This window comes from Microtus ochrogaster, linkage group LG2 (assembly GCF_000317375.1).
Source record: "Microtus ochrogaster isolate Prairie Vole_2 linkage group LG2, MicOch1.0, whole genome shotgun sequence".
Lineage (NCBI taxonomy): Eukaryota > Metazoa > Chordata > Mammalia > Rodentia > Cricetidae > Microtus > Microtus ochrogaster.
In genome coordinates this window covers 24,647,010-24,654,658 of record NC_022028.1, presented here as the reverse complement: position 1 = coordinate 24,654,658, position 7,649 = coordinate 24,647,010, and positions in this window count along the sequence as shown.

Genomic DNA, 7,649 nt, shown 5'->3' with positions numbered 1-7,649 from the left:
ACACACACACACACACACACACACGCATGCACGCACACACGCATGCACAGGTGCCGTGTGGTGACCTGTACCCAAGCCAGAACTACAGATACACACAGGAATGTCATCAACATCACCTGGCAGCAGCTTAAGAGTTTTCTATTTGCTTGCCGGTGAAATTCTCAAGGAAATTTTGAGGAAGGGATGCTGGGTACAGTGTATGTTTTAAGGACTTCTTTAGTTCCTGTTAAACTCTTAGAGAAGTCCGACCAGTGAGTGCTACAATCAGCAGAAAATGTAACTTGGCAAATGGGGGAAGTGATTCAAATTAGCTCTGTTTTTATTATAAATCAACTACGTTCCCTTGGAGCCCTTTTACATTGTTGGCTCTATTTGTGACAGTTAGTCTACAATACTAACACTGATTTGTGCTAGTTATTCAGTGTCACAATTTATTAATAATTTAATTGTTAATACTGCAGGAGTGTCTCAAGATGTTTTAAAATATTTGAACATAGCATGTTACCCCCAAATAGAGCTGCTTTTCTATCACGATTAATGTGGTACCAAGAATTTCTTTCATGTTTCCATTCTGTATTTGTTTCCAGGGCTTCTATAGCATAACCACAAACTGGGTATGTTTTCACAGTAGAAACCAACTTTCATCTCCCTTCCTGAGGCCAAAAATCTTGAATCTTGATGTCAGCTCAGCCATTCACCTCTGAGGCATCAAGAGAAGAATCCTTCCTTGTCTTGTTCTAGCTTCTGGCATTTACCCAAAGTCCATGATATCCCTTTGCTCATAGCTACACCGTTCCAATCTTTGCTTCATCATCTGGCCTTACTTGTGTCTTCTCTAAGTTTTTTCAGTGGCTTCCAGGTAGCAAAAACTGTGCTCTGGGCACTCTATGGTTGTTGCTGTCAGAGCAGCTGTGATAACACCCACATGAAACCCGCCCCCCAAAACTGGATCCACTAATGTTCCGCATGGAAGGGAGAGTGGGCTCATGCGGCTTCTGAAGGAGTGCATTAGACAGGGCCACAAAGCACTGTCCCTTCCCCAGGGTGTACCCTAGTTAATGCTTGCTAGAATTATGCAGTGTGGTTGCCTATCAGTTGTCTGTGCTTGCTGTGGAACAGTTAACTATGGAAAGATGTGTTCTGTTTGTTTATGTGGTGCGATACTACTTTAACTGTGTGAAGGTGTGTTACATTTGTTTATGCGGCATTTGTTTAAGGATATAAGGATGTGTCACCTTTGTTTTACCTTGCCTGTCTAAGGCACCTGATTGGTCTAATAAAGAGCTGGACAGCAGACACAGAGGTAGGACATATAGAAAGAAAGGTAAAAAGTCAGAAGGCAAAATGTAGATGAAGATAAATAGGTTAATTTAAGTTAAAGTTTAAAAAAAAAAAGCTATCCAGAAGTGAGCAGAAGCTAAGGCCAAGCATTCAAAACTAATAAATGAGTCTCTATGTCATGATTTGGGAGCTGGTTGGTGGCCCAAAAGAAAAAGCCTGGTGTATATGCTCTGTGGGTTACCCCTTCCCATGCTCCTGTAAGTATCCACCTCCAACTGAACTCATTAATTCACCCACCTAAACTTGAGGTCTGGTTTTGGTGCCCTACCTGGGGTGAATAGATAGAAAAAGCATGAACTGGAAACAGGGGCATAAAAGAACCAAAGATGTATCTGAGAGGAACATGTGCTGTTTCTACTGTGGGTGATCAGACCTACAATGGAGCTGAGCTATCTGAAGGTGGGGCAAACCCCAGGCAATCCAGTGTGGCTCTTTTCCCCTGTGATATGGACTGGCATGCTCTGCCGCTGCAGTAACAACTACATTTCCCCCGACTATTTCCTTTTCATGCCCGACATTTCAGCCTACTGTAGGTGAAAAGATCCAAATAAGGCTGCTCCAATGTAGTGTCTGTGTCTGTGAGGAGAATCCCATAATAGCCATCTTCTTCTATGCGGTACGGAGTGGGATGCTTTCTGAATGAATGGGGATACCCCATGTTGTCTTATGACTTATAGACTAAAGTATATATTACAGCCCCCAAATGCAGCATGTGTTAGACAGGAGCATAAACAGGATGTGACATCAGTTGCGTAGGCCTTGTTCAGGACATAAGACATACAACTGGAGGCTACGGCATCTGCCCAGAAAGAAATTACCTGTTTTAGGGAGAAATTACAATGAGAAAAACAAGTGTGATGTTGTTCTTCACATCAGCCTCTAAGCTGCTGGGAAAAGTTAAGGAACCAAAGAAGAATGGGATGGAGGGGCTGGCTTGTTTCTTATTGCTGGGGATGGGAACACTAAAGCAAAGAAAATATAAAATAAACCTGTGCTAAACAGGCCCTCTCTTGGGACCCAAAACTTTGGAATCAGTGAAAAGAATCAGATAGCAGGAGAAAGTGAGGTAGATTTGATAGGAGAGAGCCCTCAGGTCTAACCTTGATTACAGAGGAGGAAAAGCCCTCCCACAGCAAATGGGTGGAGCCTTGGTGTCAGCCCAGTCCAGGAAACTATAGTGATCAGGGAATAGTCTGCCTCTGAACTGCTTGAATAAAGAAAAACAACAACAAACTTTTAACAAGGCGTGAAGGTGAATATATATTTATATAAAAAAGACATGACTGTTCCTCGGTGTAGTGGAGAAGTTTTATAGTAGATATTCAGAGAGCATAGCCTGAGGCAGAGACGTCTGGAAGAAACTTGACTGGAAGACGGACCTGTGCCATGTGAGGAGAGACAGGAAGGCAAAAGAGAAGATGTCAGGGTGGTTGAAGAAAGAAGGCTCTCCAAGATGAATTTTTTTTTCTACTGTTTTGTTTGTTTTTTTTGAGACAAGTTTTCTCTGTGTAACAGCCCTTGCTGTCCTAGAACTAGTTCTGTATACCTGGCTGGCCTAGAACTCACAGAGATCCACCTGCCTCTGCCTCCCAAGTGCTGGGATTAATGAGCCGCTACTGCCCAGCCCAAAATGAAATTTTTAGGCCTATGTTGTATCAGGAAGGTTCAGTCTCTTTGATGGACTGAGCTCCAAACAATCTTACAAAGGCATGTTTACTGATTGTCACACAGAGTATTTCCTCATTCCAAGGTCCCTAATTTAATTTACATGACTTGCTAAAGAAAAGCATCACATCTCCACGTGAATCCAGTCCTTTATTATGTATCTTTTGCAATATACATAACACAAGAGCTTCGGGTGTGCTTGAGGCATCTTGTGATCAAAGTCACAGACTTGCCACTATGCCCCTTCTGCAAAATAATTCTACAGAACAGGAGGAAACAATCTCTGTTTCCTGTAGGATTCTTCAAGGTCAAAGTACTTCTAAAAGAAAAAAAAATAAAGGTTGTTCATTTTATTTATTTATTTTTGCTTTTTTGCTTTTTCGAGACAGGGTTTCTCTGTGTTTTTGTTTTTTGTTTTTTTTTTTTTTGGTTTTTCGAGACAGGGTTTCTCTGTGGTTTTGGAGCCTGTCCTGGAACTAGCTCTTGTAGACCAGGCTGGTCTCGAACTCACAGAGATCCGCCTGCCTCTGCCTCCCAAATGCTGGGATTAAAGGCATGCGCCACTACCGCCAGGCTAAGGTTGTTCATTTTAATATATATGCTGGTTATAGTGACTCTGCTCAATTCCTACAACAGGGAGACCTGGGAGCCAAGATACTAAGAGACAAGAGGTCAAGGGAACAAAAGAAGCAAAGGGGCCAGCATAAACAAAATGACTGGATTATATAAAAAAGAGCCACAGGAAGAAGGGCCTCCCACCCCTCGGCTGGAGAGTTCAGGGTAAAGAGGCAGGGTATGCTGTGATCCATACCCTGTAACCGGTAGGGACTGAGGGATGCTGAGAGAACCTGGCAGCCGTGTCACCTTTGATATGTTTGATAGGCACCTCAGTTAACCATTTGTCCCAGGTTTGAGATCTAACAGAGGGTCAGCAAGGTGGCTCAGCAGGTAAAGGTACTTGTTATCAACCCTGACAACCTGTGTTTGATCTCTTGAACTCTCATGGTGGAAAGAAAGAACTGCCTTTCAGCCTGACTTGTGAGGCTGTGGGATACAGAGACTCGGGTGGGATGAATCTGAGTGTGGTGGGTGCTGAGAAACTGAGTAATATAGCTACCCAGCCCTCCCTAAGACAAAGGCTGCGTGACCTGAGACAATAGGAGAGAAATCAGTCCCTGGTGGACTGACCCTGTGAGCCCATAGGAATACGTAGCCTTTGGTAACTGAGGTCCCAATGCATATCAGAGACTGGAGAACAATAGAGGAGTTTGCATTTGGAGGGTTTTTGGTGTAGACCGCCTTGGCAGGTCACTCAGTCTAGGGTTGTAACCCGCCTGGCTGATTAGTTATTCCAGGGTCCCAGAGAGGCGCTATCTGAAAGACATGGGCAGGAAAGAAGAAGAAGGCCAAGCAGATTTGTCGAAGCCTCCGTTTATTAGAGTCATGGTTACAGCTTATATAGGATGAGGAATTTGGGGGGGGGGGCAGGGGCATGACCAGAGCAGGAAGGGATCTTGCAGCGTGGTCCCAGCCAGTCACGAGGTCGTCAGCCAAGAGGTTACGATTGGTCAGGTCACGATTCCTCTGTCAGGAAGTCACAAGTTGACACACCTAGTTCTCTAGATAGTTAGAATGTGGGGCGGGTTCCGCTAACAGATAGCTCTCTATTAACAGATAATTGGGTGTGGGATAGGCTCTGCCAATTTTGGGGGGAAATGGCTCCTGACATTTTGGGGGGAGCAAGGGGCCAGCATATCCTTAGCAAGTAATCAAGTTAGTTTTGTACTTGCTCTGTAGCACGGGCAATGTTCAATTGTTCCAATGTTCAATCCTCCTGTCTCCACTTTCCACCATGCCCAGCTTCATTTAGGGTCATTTCAAACTACTCCATTGAATGTCTGACTTAGGAGTTCACTGTGAGTGTGAGAATATCCATTGCATTACTGTGAGGATTGAGGGAATTTCTAATCCGAGTGTCTAATGAGATGAAAGCTTGGCCATTGACAGAAACCTCCTTTGTATAAGTGCTGAACTCTTGACTCTGTCTGGAGGACTGGTCCAGCCAGGTCCTGGGACGTGGGGGTGCTCAGCTTCAGTAATGTTCTAGGTGGAGGGACAAGAGAAATAAAAAAGAGGATGTGACTGCTTCTAGGGATGGAGAAGTTTTATCGTAGATATGAGGAGAGCATAGCCATGTGAGGAGAAGGGGAGTCAGGTCAAGAGGTCAAACGTGCAAAAAGAGTAAAAAGAACTATCACAGCAGGAACAGCTGGATTTGTAGAGAAGAGATGCTGAGGGAAGGGCAGCCCAGTTGTCTCTGCGCTGGAGATTAGGGTAGGGGGCAGGGTATGCCAGCCAGCAATGCACCTGTGGGGCCTGAGGGATGCTGGGAGAACCTGGCAGCCAGCGTCTGCTTTGACAATAGGCACCTCAGCCTTTTGCTCCTGGTTTGAGACCTAACACTAGGTGCTTTCTGCTGCTGTGAGAAAATGCTGACCAAAGCCAGATTGTCAAAGAAAAGGTTTATTTGGTTGACAGGTTACAGTCCATCAAGGAAAGATAAGGCAGGAACTGAAACAGAACACTTAGGAGTGCTGCTGACTGGATTGCTCCCCAAGGCTTGCTCAGCCTGTTTTATTATACCATCCAGGACCACCTACCTGGGGTGGCACCACCCACAGTGTGCTGGGCCCTCCCACATCGAACATTAATGGAGAAAATGCCCCCACACCTGCCCACAGAACAGTCTGATGGAACAATTCCTCATGGATTTTCCCCTTTCCCCCAGCGACTCTAGTTTGTGTCAAGTTGAAAGAAAAAAGAAAAAACAGCACAAGTAAGTCTTAGCAAACACCCTTTCCCTACAAGCTCCCTAGCAGTACAGGAGAATACCAACTGGACCACATCACTTTGTAGCCTTTCCAGCTGGTGGGCAGCAAGATCCAAGATGCTTTTTGTTTTCACTTCCCAGTCAGGTGTGGTGGCACAGGCCTTCAACCTCGCTTTGTAGACTAGGCTGGCCTTGAACTCACTGAGATCCTCCTCCTCTGTCTCCCAAGTGCTGGGTGGGATTAAAGGCATGTGCCACCACTGCCCGGCAAGGCTGGATTTTTTTATTTGACGGGTGATGCCCATTTTCAAGGTTTTTGTTTGATTCTTTTTCAAAGTCCCTGCTTTTTTGTTGATTTCTCATTCATTTCCTGCATCATCTAATTTCTTTTAAGTCCTTATCTCTATTCCAGTGGCCTTTTAAAGTTTGTGTGTTTATTTATTTACTTGGTGTGGAGGGAAGTCACACATGATTTATGTATGTTCAGGGGACCGAGAACAGCTTGAAGGAGTCATTTCGCTCCTTCCACCATGTGGGATGCAGGAACTGAACTCAGAGTGTTGGCTTTTAGCTGCAAGCTCCTCTACCAGATGAGCCCTCTACCAACCCTCATTGGAATTTTTTGTAATAATTCTTTAGAATTTTTTTTCCTTTGAGACAGGATTTCTCTGTGTATTGACCCTGGCTCTCTTGAAACTCACTTTGTAGACCAAGCTTGCCTCAAACTCAAAGAAATCCACCTGCCTCTTACTTCTAAGTGCTGAGATTAAAGGCATGAACCACCACGCCTGACAATTCTTTAGAATCTTTATTGAGCAGTTGGACAGTCTGGTTTGTGTATGTTTGTTTTCTTTTATCTTACAAGAGAGTAATTGAAATTGTGTCTTGTCTCCTTGAGTGTATCTGTGAACGCATTTATTGTGCTTGTACTTTGAGATTTGTTTATCTGGTGGGTTGCGATTTCTACCATGTTTTTGTGGGTGGCGTTCTTCTGGAGATGTGCCTTGGGGTGTCAGCTTTACTTCCAGCTGGGTGTTTCAGTGCTGTCTCCCTTTAGCTTTGTTGGATTTGGAAAAGCCCCCTGCCTATGGGACCCATGCAACAGTCAGGATGGTCTAGCTGGCTGTTCAAGCAGCTATGGTATAAACAGGAAATTATGTCAGGGGAATCCTGAGAGACTGTTCCTACAATAGAAACTGCCCCTACGCAGCGCAGCGATAAGAGATTCCCAAGGTGCCATTGGTTTGAGTTTATTCCCATGATACCTCGTGGGAATAAGAAGCAGTATCGGGAGCAACAGCACCCCCTTGTGGGTGGCGCTCATACCTAGTCTTGAAAGCTCAAACGGGCAGTGGTAGCCTTCAGGGCTATGACTATGCTACACTCTGCTGGTGACTGGCAGCAGGAAGTGTAGTGTCCCTATGTGCTGCTTTCACGGGGGAAGACAGCCTTCAGCATCCCTGCAGCTTGCCTTTGGCTGTGCACCCTGGGGGTAGTGTGACATCAGAGGGGCACTGCTGGAGACAGAAGAGGGACCAAACGCTATTCCCTCGCCCTGTCAGCAGCATGCAAGGAGGATGGTGTGTGGAAAGTGTATGGGCGGTGCCCGTCAGTCCTGGCATAGTGTGGGGCACATTCGACTTGTCTCCACCCTGGTCTCAGAGGCCAAGTTCCCAGTTCTCCAGGGTGGCACACTCCACGTCCCCCTGTGGACTACAACAACTATCCCCTACCGTGCAGGGCATCCAGTGAGTTTAAGTCAGTGAGTTTAACTTTGCTGGACCAGTTGGGTTTTTTTTTTTTTTTTTTTTTT